Raw genomic sequence first — 12,409 nt, forward strand, 5'->3', positions numbered from 1 at the left:
TATCATAATTGTTAACGTGCCACACCTGACCTCATGATTGATGGAAGGTCTTTCATTAAGCAACTGATGATGATCTAACCAAGCACACTGCCCCCAAGGAAAGCCTGCAACTATGTCCAGTGATGATTGTCCCGAAACAACCACAATCGTTTTCATATGTCAGGTACGATTGCAGCCCTTGGAAAGGTATGCCTTTGAATCCAGTTGACCTTTGGTTTTACTTGCCTAATAGCTACCTGCTTTGCAAGGGCTCCTTAATGCCAACTTCATCGAAGTCTGCCTTGATGTTGAGGGTAGAAAGTATCAAAACACCCCATTAGCATTGAGGTCATTGTCCAATTTTCGATTGGGAATTGGACAAAGAAAAATAAATAAAATATCAGATCCCGATTGGGAATATCCAGAATATGAAGATTCTGGTGGAACCTGAACTGAGTGTCCGAGAGCAATTAATTTGCATTTTGATGTTGCTGGATGGAATTATTGATGACACCTTCATAAATTGAAGGATGCTAATCATAAACTAATTAGTTGGATATTATTCTTCCTCAACAGGTTTGTGCCAGTTTGGAGTGGGGCCAGAGGGGTAAGGGGTTGTCATCTCCATCTTTCAGCCAATGCAAATTATTAATAGGACAACAGATGGTGAAGGATAAACATAGAAAGTGGAGTGAAGGGAAATCAGACAGACAATTGCAACTTTAACATGGGGACTGAAAATTCGTTTCGCGACTTCAACTGGACGAAATTGGCTGCAAATTTCAGAAGTAAATGCTTTGTTTGTCGAGGTAGTATATTCTAAAGTTCAGCAACGTTCGTTTCTGCATTCTTGAGTTGTATTAAGGAAAACCTCCAATCAATATTGGTGTCTGTCTGTCGGTCCGTCCGCCCAAAATGTGTTGGCGCTCATATCTCAAAGGCTATATGCATTGAAACTAGCTGAAACTTGGAATATACATCAGCCAATACATCGAATTAATGGCTTTTGAAACAAATTCCACCTAAGTGCCATAGTTTTTGCTTGGCTCATAGTGGCGAAACCCAAAAAGTTGGACATATAATTTTTTTTACTCTGGTAGTAATCAATATAGAATGAAGTTGCGTGCTGAGAGAATGAAAAAGGCACAAAAAGAACGGCGGCAATTTTTTTTCTTTGTCCAGGATTGGATTGATACTGTATCTCATGACAAGCAATGGAAGAGATGGTTTACAGTACCGGGCAGGACCCCCATACAGACAGCAGGAAATAGGTTGGTTTTTAATTCATGCAATTTAATTGATGTAAGTGATGTTTCCATGTATTTTTTCATCCAACATTGTGATGGCCACTTGTAGTGGCCATAGAAAATGAAAGAACTTTTGGGAAAAATGCCAGGGGCATAGAAAAGGCCCCTTTATATGGTATGCACCATGTGGCAAACTATAGAAAAGAAGGGACATTCTTGGGGAAAATGCCAGGGGCATAGAAAAGGCCCCTTTATATGGTATGCGCCATGTGGCAAACTATAGAAAAGAAGGGACATTCTTGGGGAAAATGCCAGGGGCATAGAAAAGGCCCCTTTATATGGTATGCGCCATGTGGCAAACTATAGAAAAGAAGGGACATTCTTGGGGAAAATGCCAGGGGCATAGAAAAGGCCCCTTTATGTGGTATGCGCCATGTGGCAAACTATAGAAAAGAAGGGACATTCTTGGGGAAAATGCCAGGGGCATAGAAAAGGCCCCTTTATATGGTATGCGCCATGTGGCAAACTATATAAAAGAAGGGACATTCCATAGCTTGTAGAAAATGTCGAACAATAGAAAAACAAGTACAGATACATTCAAAGTACATCGCCCTCATGCCAAATAATTAAATATCCTACAGCGCGGCATTGCCGGGGCGCCTCAGGTGCCCGGCAATACCGCAGTGCAGCTCATAGAGGCTGCATTGGGAGGGAGAGGTGTACGCTAATTGATTGATTAATTGTATAATTAAAATCAATAAAAGATGATCACAAAATATTTTATTAAACAATTGGCTTACAGCATAATTAAACCACTCGTGCTTCATCCGAAGATGTAACTTTTAGAAATGTAATTAAATAAGTCATTAATAAAAAATTAAATAATTAATTGATTAATCAATAAATAATTAATCAATTAATCAATAAATTTTTTTATCGATTAAATGATTAATCAATAAATCAAAAATATCCTTGATGGCCACATCACTTGGTCACTGTCATGTCCAAATATTAGCTTCCCAGCTCAAAAGGTGCCTGAGATATTGGCCAAATGAGAAAGAAAATAAATAAATGATTAATAATGGAAATAAATAAATAATAATCATTAAAAATTTAAATTATTAATCAATTCGGTCACAGAACACATAAACCACCACCATTTCATGAGAATCTGTAACTAAAAAAAAAAATTTTTTTTAGTTATTAATCGAATAATTAAATAATTAATCGATTAATTGATTAATTGATTAATTAATAAATCAAAAATAGCCTTTGCAGCCAAATCACCTGGACATTGGCATGTCCAAATATCAGCTTCCTAACTCAAAAGGTGCCTGAGTTAATGGTCAGAAGAGAAAGGAAATTTGATTAATTAAATAAGTACTTAACTAATCGCTAATAATTAAATAACTCCTCAATTAATTGCTTAATCAAAAAACAAAAAAAATACCGTTTTTGACAAAGGACTTGCTCACTATTGTGCCGAAATTTCAGCTTCCTAGCTCAAAGGATGGCTGAGATATCGTCCGGAAAAAACAAACAAACAAGAAAGAAAGAAAGAAAACAAACAAGAAAACAAACAACCAGAGTGAAAACAGAGTACTCCCTTTCAGCGTGCGTCACTGCCGAGCCCCCTTCGGTGCCCGGCAATGACGATTTGCAATGCCTGGTTTTGGCATAGGAAAGGTGCGGTGTACAAAAAGGGACATTTCATGGCTTGTGGAAAATGACAGACGATAGAAAATAAGGGACATTCAAAAAAATCTTGTGTTCATGCTGTATTACCCTTATTGTCTTAGAAGGAACCAAGTAATGCTCTAGAAAAGTTCATCTACTATATAAGAGTAGATGTTTGTGTGTCGCCATTTTTCTCAGAGATGGCTGAACGGATATTCGTCAAACTTTCAGACGTTCATCAGTGAGTGCCTCGGAGTGTTTTAGGCCAAAAATAAAATAATAATTTTTGGGGGGGGATTTTAAAAAAAAGAAAAAAAAAAGGATCGCTCTATAGTGCCTAAGCCTTTTTGATTAATGACAGTTATATACAAGTACACATTCGCATGAATAAATACAAAGCAATCACCAGGAACACGGATAATAAAACAATTCCTGAAGCGGTCTAAGTTGGTGGTAAGGCTTCCACTTCTTTCTGATCGCATCATAATTAACTCAGAAACATGATGAACAGCACATTCACGAGCATATATTCAACGAAAAGGTAAAATGATGATTTGACATTTGTGATGGATTCTGAGTTGGATGTAATTGCTTTTCCATTATATTTGCCCTCATTTCAAATACAGACTTGGCATTTAATATGGAATTTTTTTGTGTGGGGGTGAACTTACTTTTCAAGATGTCTTAGAACCAAAAGTTCATTGGAATTATGTTGAAATTATTCTAGATTTTGTTAATGTGACCTTTAAAAGAAACAAAAACCACATTTCACATTTCGAAACAAATAAATTGATCCTTGAAAGTGATGTAAACTGATATCGAACTCAATTAATGGACAGTACTGTGTTAAACTTCTGTACGTTTTCCAGAAGTATCTCTTTATTTTGCACATTAGGCAAAATTTTTTTTAACAAAAACAAAAGTTAAATTACGACTGGGATTACTGACAGTAAAATTACAGTTCAGTACTTCGTGTAACCCCCATGAGCATTCAGGAGAATACGTACACGTTGAGGCATGCTGTTCACGAGATTTGCCAAGGTTTGGACAGGAATCGCTTGCCATGCAGTGACAATAGTCTGCTGCAATTCACGCACAGAGGTCGGCTGCTGGTCCAAGTGGTCGATTTGACGTGTTATTTCTGCCCACAAGTTCTCTATCGGATTCATATCCGGGGACATGGCAGGCCATTCCATATGCTCTACACCACGGTCAGCAAGAAAGTGTTGGATCATGCGAGCACGATGAGGCCGTGCATTGTCATCTTGGAAGACAAAGTTTCCTCGAAAGGCTGCACGAGCAAATGGAAGCAATGTTTCTTCCAGAATGGCCCTGTACTTGAACTGGTTCAGGTTTCCATTCAGAACAACCAGGTCAGTTTTGCCCCATGCATGAAAAGCAGCCCAAACGGTCACCCCAGCACCTCCAGCTTGGACTCTTGGCACTAATCAATCTTTGTTGTAGGCTTCATGCACTTGTCTGCATACTCGGATGTGGCCATCTTGACGATAGACCAGAAATCTAGACTCGTCACTGAAGATCACGTGATTTCAGTGTTCTGGCTGCCATTGACGGTGCTCTCTGGCCCATTGCAATCGGCGCTGGCTGTGTTGTCTGGTCAGGCGTGGCTTTCTCAGGGGACGCCTGGCCCGATAGCCTGCTTGAACCAGTCGTTGGTTGACTAGCCTTCTGGATACAGGCACATTTGTCAGTTGCTGCCACTCAGCCCTAAGCCGATTAGCTGACTTGGTACGGCCATTGCGGACTAATCGGTGCAGCTGGCGATCATCCCTCCTTGTGGTTCTGCGGGGACGTCCTGGCCTCGTTATTGGAGTAGGGACACCCCTCTGAGCATTTCGTTTCAGGATCTTTGACACCTGACCTTGAGTGATGCCATACTGCTGAGCAATAGCATGCTGTTTCATGCTGTAATTTCGTAAAGCCACCACTCCATGACAAACAGCATTGTCGAGTTGACGGACCATCTCCAGAGGAAGCGGCAATAACTTTTGGAGATGTGCAGCAGTTGTTTTCCACTAATACAGAACGCAACAACCCTTGTATACCCGACTGTGAAGCCAATCATCAAATGCACCTGTCCGTACATTTTGCCAAGCCACCTGTGATATAATCCTGTTGTTGACTTCCTGCTGCGACAGACAATCAGTGACATGGTTCTTTTAACAAATAAATCACGAAAGTGTAAAAGAAACTCACCAGATTGATATACTGAGTTAAGAAAGTAAACCCAAGTCAAGAAAAAAAAAAAAATTCCATATTAAATGCCAAGTCTGTATGTTGTTTCTTTTTCACTTGAACAGCGGCCGGTACTCCAGCTATAAACGCTTATGTACTTTACTCGGGGTACAAATACAAATACAACTTTGTCTGGGGGATAACATATGCTATGTGGCCGCTGCCTCATTAGGGGATGTGGGGGACCAGGAGAGGGGCGTACATTCTCTATGTAAATGTGTACCGTGTAGCGCCACCTGGTGATGGTGGCAGAGGGTATTACAATTTCCTTTTTTACCTGGGCAACACTGAGGTTATGAAGCACTTTTTGCACGGGAAAATTTTCCTCCTTCCGTCCTCCCCCCTCCCCCAAAACGGAGGGGCCTGTCAAAGCCACCCCCCCCCCCACCCCAAAAATATGTCTATGTAGTATATTTTTCCCGTTCCTCTCCTGTCACATTCATAACACCCCTTTTGAAGATGATTAACGAGGTGCTCATAAGAAAACCAGACTAAAAGTCTAACAGCAGCGTAGCTGGGCTTGTAAAATATTATAAACCACAAACACATATGATTAGCTTTTCAAACAGTCGCTAATGCTGCTCATAACATTAAACAAAGAAATTTGGAAGAATCCTGACATCCGTGAGGTAAATATTACTTACAGAACTGAGCGAATAGCTACTATAATCTATATATCCCACAAGAGTTGGAGGTGTGCTCATTTACCAAGCAGCTAGCTAGCGCTTGCCAAGCCAGCCGTTTCTTCAGGGTTTTGAATGGAGTGCTTGCTCGAATGCTTAAACCACTTGGCAATCTCTCCACAAGAACCTTGTTAAATGAACACACACCCAATATTATTGAGACCCGACCATAGATCGACTGTAATCTTTATACCCCAAAGAGGAATGACCCTTCCTGCAGCTCCCGTAATGAGCGGGTGTACTAGTAAATTAAAATGTCGGTGACATCATAGACGTAATGGACACAAAACTGCCGCTACTTTAATATGTAGAATATTCGTTCTACGGTTATGAATATTATTGCCGAACACCGCTCATCATTGATTCATGAACCATACACCGCTTCAATCCACTAACTTTGCAGTCACGACATTGGGATAAAAGTGTTATGGTTATATTTACTATATTATTATTATTATTATTATTATTATTATTATTATTATAATAAGAAAACGATACTACTGAAACGATACACTACTGTATTAAGAAACCTGGGCTTAATTTGTCCGAAGCGGTCCGAAGGTGAGGCATGAAGCCTAAGACCTTTCCATACTGTATTGTTGTAAGAGCCGTAACGTCTATGCTTTCGATATTTGATGGTCATTTTAACAATCGGTTTGTTTGTGTTTTACAATGAATGAAAAACATAAAGGTAGAGCATGGCGATTGTGATATATGACAGGTTCGACGACATGGTTTGCCTGAACAAAATTGCAATCAAAATGGCGGTGTGTGGAGTCAGCCGTCATACGCCATAATGAAATCAGACGTAATCACATCACCCTGTCATGTGACAAGATCCTCAGCTCTGATTGGTATACGTTTGAGGGGACATACAGACATACATAGAGATGCACAAACACTGTTCTAGACGGCTTTGCGCGATGGGCTACGCCGTAAAAACCCGATGTGGTGGCTTACCAATATGGCGGTCCGCCATCTTGGTCAGCCCACCACACCTCACTGGGTTCTTAAGCTGCCATTTTGTTTTGGCCTACTCAAATGTGCCTTGCCTTGGAATCACGATTGATTTATCATTACATAATTGAAACATATCATCAAAATCTGGATTCGGATATGAGGATTGGATGCTGGAGACTAAATAATGTCCAAGTCTGGAGTGAAATCTGACAAAATTTACCATATCTAGCGATTGGTGAACGCTATTCAGGCTGCTTTTGCAAGCCATGACATTACAGTAGACAGAGTTCCCTTTTTGTTTTTAGTCACAAGGCTGGGAAAGTTTGGGTGTGTTGTAACACCCTTTTTAGAATTTGTCTGCTCTCCATGGTTTCCACGTTATTTGCTGCTTGAAATCGATCTGTTTTTAAAATTCCTTGGCCATTTCAACCAGAAGCAATCAACTTGCTATCGCTTGCTAAAGCCTAAGTCACACATAGGCGGATTTGTCGGCGACTACTGGCGACTGGAAAAATCGCCACCACCCGCCGACAATCGTAATGAAACCGTAATGGACGGTCTTCTGTAGTCGTGGTTATCCTCCCCAGGTCGGCTGCAGTCGGCAAGAGCCGCAAAGGGGCCAAATATTTTTTTAAATGTTTAAAAACGGCGCGCTCAGTCGTCCTCAAAAAAGATCCGCCGTGCTGTCGTGATGGAACCGCCATGCTGTCGTCGGTATCCGTAATAAGACCGTAAAGCGGCCGCAACCCAGTTGCTCATAGTCTTCCGCAATCACCCCACCAGCTAGCACGGCAGAGATGCGAATGCCATACGGCCTTCCTGCGGCATCTTCCCGACTACGGGCCGACACTGTTGCGGCTGCATATCGACTATAGAAGAACTGCCATGTCTCCCCTGCGGCTATGGGAGACTGACGACGACAGCAGTAGGACTAGTGGCGGCCGAGTTACGGCCATTGGCGACAGAGATACGACTGCCTGGCGACTGCATTATGACATACTGTGGCGGACACAAAAGCCCACTGGCGTGGTGACATCATTCCACGCACCAAGTGGGCGGTGGCCACGCCCGAGGGGTAGGCGTGGCCTCATGATATACACCGGGCGCCCAGCCCGGAGCAGTTCAGTGTTACAGTGTGCTCTTACAATAAAGACGTTTATATGTTACCGCTTGTCCGCTTCCTCCTTGCTCACAAGCAGCGCGCGTAACGCCGCGCTTTACTGGTGACCCCTCGACGTTGGATCTGCCGTAGCGATCCTTCCGAACACGACGCCATTGCAATGGCCAACGACAAGGCAATGGCGATTAAACTTCCCGAATTTTGGGAGGCACAGGCCGAAGTCTGGTTCGTTCAAGCCGAAGCCCAATTTCAGCTTCGGCGCCTCACCAACGACGACATGCGCTACTGCCATGTCGTCGCCTCCCTCGGGCCCAGCACGGCCGCTCGAGTTGTGTCCGTCCTTCGCCACCCACCGGACGGCCACAAGTACGAGGCACTCAAGCGACTACTCCTAGCCACGTTCGGCCTCACAGACGACGCACGGGCCGACCGCCTCCTGGATCTCCCCGAGCTCGGCGACACGCGCCCATCGGTCCGAATGGACCATATGCTGTCATTGTTGGGCGACGAAGCCCCCGGTTCGCTATTCCGGGCGCTTTTCCGGCGCCAACTTCCAGCGCAGGTTCGCCTCGCGTTGGCCGGGACTGAGCTAACGGAACCCCGAGCATTGGCAGCCGAGGCGGACAGGTACTTCGCCGCTTCGGACACGCGGGCGAGCGTCGGCGTGGCCGTCACGGCCCTTGAGGCTGATGTTCAGCAGCATGTTCCACAGCATCAGCTTCTACAGCATACGCAGCATGCTGATACGCACCTCGTGAACGCCGCCACGCCCCGGCCACCGCCGCGGCGAAAACCGCCACCACGGGGAAACCCGCCAACTCCACCGACCTGGCGGAGCCAGCCGCGCTCCTCCAGCTCCACCACCTGGTGCTGGTTCCACGCCAAGTTCGGCCACGAAGCTCGGCGGTGTCATCCGCCGTGCTCCTTCAACGGGTCGGGAAACGCCCGGGCCGGCACTCAATAGTGGCGATGAGCGCCGGCCGTTCGAGCAGCCTGCTGTTCATAACGGACACCTTCTCCGGGTGCCGTTACCTGTGCGACACGGGAGCGCAGGTGAGTGTCATTCCCGCCGGCACGTCAGACAAGCACGCCGCGGGTGGGGGCCCCGCACTGCTTGCCGCGAACGGGACGCCCATCCGTACGTACGGAAAACGCTGCCTCTCTCTGCGGTTTGGAGGGCAGGTTTTCCGATGGACGTTCGTCACCGCCGACGTGCCCATGGCACTGCTTGGCGCGGACTTCCTGTGCGCTAATGGGCTCCTGGTCGACGTCAAGCGCAGACGGCTTGTCCAGGCCGAGACGTTCAGCTCGCTCGCTTGTGCGTTGCCCAGCTCAACGAGAGGCTTGCCAAGCGGCTTGCCAAACGATTCGGTTCCGGCCACGTTGGTCTGTACGCTTCCGGCAGCGGACGCATTCACCCGCCTCCTCGCCGGCTTCCCGGCCCTCACGCGGCCCACCTTCTTGGCGGGGGCCGTCAAGCACGGGGTGGCCCATCACATCCCCACCGTCGGGCCACCGGTCTACGCCCGGGCACGCCGCCTCGAGCCGACGAAGCTGGCGGTGGCAAAAGCGGCGTTCGCTACCCTGGAGCGACTCGGCATCGTTCGGCGCTCAGAGAGCGCTTGGGCGTCGCCGCTGCACATCGTGCCAAAGCCCAGCGGGGGATGGCGACCGTGCGGGGACTATCGCTGTCTCAATGACGCCACGACTCCCGACCGCTACCCCGTCCCCCACATTCAGGACTTTTCCGCCCGTTTGGCGGGCAGGTCCTTCTTCTCGAAGGTGGACCTCATACGCGGCTACCATCAGGTCCGCGTCAGGCCGGAGGACGTCCCGAAGACGGCGGTCATCACGCCATTCGGACTCTTCGAGTTCCTGCGCATGCCCTTCGGTCTGAAGAATGTGGCTCAGGCGTTCCAGCGACTGATGGACAGCGTCCTGCGCGACTTGGATTTTGTCTACGTCTACCTGGACGATATCCTCGTCGCCAGCGCGTCCCGCGAAGAGCACCTACGCCACCTCCGCACGCTCTTCGAACGCCTGGGCCAGCATGGCCTGATTGTGAACCCCGCAAAGTGCCGGTTCGGTGCCGCCACAATCGATTTTCTGGGGCACCGTGTCACCAGGAACGGAGCCGTCCTCCTGCCGGCCAAGGTGGAGGCGGTGAAGGGGTTTCCGCGCCCCCGCACGATCAGAGGGCTGCAGGAGTTCCTGGGCATGGTGAACTTTTACCATCGGTTCCTGCCCCGTATCGCCCAGCTCCTGCGCCCCCTGCACGAAGCTCTCCGAGGTAAGCCGGGCAAAGGCGACGTTACCTGGACCGAGCAGATGGACACGGCGTTCACGGGCGTGAAGCTCGCCTTGGCTAACGCCACCATGCTCACGCACCCGGCGCCCGATGCACCGATCGCCCTCACCACCGATGCTTCGGACTACGCGGTGGGCGCGGTGCACGAGCAATGGGTGCGTGGAGCTTGGCAACCGCTGGCGTTCTTTAGCCGGCAGCTTCGCCCGCCCGAACGCCGTTACAGTACCTTCGACCGCGAGTTGCTCGGACTTCACTTGGCGGTCAGGCACTTCCGCCATCTGCTCGAGGGCCGTGCGTTCACTGCCTTCGTCGACCACAAGCCGCTGATCTTCGCGATGGGCAAGGTCACCGAGCCGTGGTCGGCCCGGCAGCAGCGTCACCTCTCGGCCGTGTCCGAGTACACGACGGACATCCAGCACGTCGCGGGGAAGGACAACCCGGTGGCGGATTGCCTTTCCCGGGCCGTCGCCCACGCAGTCCACCTCGGCATCGACTATGCCCGGATGGCAGTGGACCAGGCCGCTGACCCCGACGTCCAGGCCTTGCGGACCGCCGTCACGGGCCTCCGCGTCACCGAGGTGCCGTTCGACGGCGCGGGCACGGCCCTCTTGTGCGACGTCTCCCTCGGGCGTCCTCGCCCCATCGTGCCCGCGGGCTGGCAGCGCCAGGTGTTTGACGCCATCCACGGCCTGTCCCACCCGGGCGCGAGGGCCTCCCAAAGGCTGATCGCCGACAAGTTCGTCTGGCATGGCCTCCGGAAGGCCGTCCGCGGCTGGGCCAGGACGTGCCTCGCGTGCCAGCGCGCCAAGGTGCACCGGCACACCCAGGCCCCATTGGCCCCGTTCACGGTGCCGGAACGCCGGTTTGACCACGTCCACGTGGACCTGGTGGGACTTCTGCCCCCCTCGCGGGGTTTCACCTACGTCCTCACCATGGTGGACCGCACCACCCGGTGGCCGGAGGCCGTGCCCTTGGCGTCGACAACGGCGGCCGATGTCGCGCAGGCTTTCATCGCCACCTGGGTCGCCCGGTTCGGCGCCCCCTCAGACATCTCATCCGACCGCGGCCCCCAGTTCACCTCGGAGCTCTGGGGGGCGGTTGCACAGGGGCTCGGGGTCCGGCTGCACCGAACCACGGCCTACCACCCCCAGGCTAACGGCCTGTGTGAGTGATTTCACCGCTCATTGAAGGCCGCGCTCCGGGCCACCCTCCGCGACGGTGGCTGGGTCGACAGGCTCCCCTGGGTCCTGCTGGGCCTCCGGACGGCGCCCAAGGAGGACCTGCGCGCATCCGTGGCGGAGTTGGTCTTCGGGCAACCGCTGCGGGTGCCGGGCGAGTTCCTCCACGGCACCATGGTCCGCGGCACAGCAGCGCTCCGCTCTGCAAGAGACCGCCCAGAGGTTCGCCCCGGTGCCAACGGCATGCCACGGGCACCCACTGACGCACGTCGCCCCGGAGCTTCGCACGGCGGAGTACGTCTTCGTCCGCCACGATGCCCATCGGACACCACAGCGGCCCCCGTACGACGGGCCTTTCCGCGTGCTGGAGACCGGGGCGAAGCACTTCACCCTGGACATCGGCGGTACTCCTGACCGCGTTTCGGTAGACCGCCTCAAGCCGGCCCACCTCGATGTGGACCATCCACCGCCAGTGGCCCGACCCCCACGTCGGGGCCGCCCTCCTGCGGGCGGACCCCCGGCACCGCCCAGCCCCACCGCGACGCCGCCCCCCGGTCCTGCACCCATCCCAGGGGCAGCCAGGGGCATCCCACCTGGCATCCCTGCACCCCGGACGCCGCCGATCGCCAGGGGGCGCTTCGGCCGGGTCATTCGTCTGCCCCGCAAACTGGCCCTCCAGGTGCGCGGGAATTCTGGGGGGGCGCGTGTGGCGGACACAAAAGCCCACTGGCGTGGTGACATCATTCCACGCACCAAGTGGGCGGTGGCCACGCCCGAGGGGTAGGCGTGGCCTCATGATATACACCGGGCGCCCAGCCCGGAGCAGTTCAGTGTTACAGTGTGCTCTTACAATAAAGACGTTTATATGTTACCGCTTGTCCGCTTCCTCCTTGCTCACAAGCAGCGCGCGTAACGCCGCGCTTTAATACCACGATTCCATGGCAAGACAGGATGGTGTGAGGGTCTCGTGGAGTGAGGTCCTGTGGTGCCGACAAGGATAT

General features: G+C 50.6%; 1 protein-coding gene across 5 annotated transcripts in view; it reads right to left on the reverse strand.

Annotated features, from left to right (window-relative positions):
- Positions 1–12,409, reverse strand: part of LYPD6 (LY6/PLAUR domain containing 6) — an 88,535-nt gene that overhangs the window by 22,531 nt on the left and 53,595 nt on the right. The gene's annotated exons all lie outside the window — the stretch shown is intronic.

Source organism: Myxine glutinosa, chromosome 7, assembly GCF_964187855.1.
Source record: "Myxine glutinosa chromosome 7, kmMyxGlut1.1, whole genome shotgun sequence".
Taxonomy (NCBI): domain Eukaryota; kingdom Metazoa; phylum Chordata; class Myxini; order Myxiniformes; family Myxinidae; genus Myxine; species Myxine glutinosa.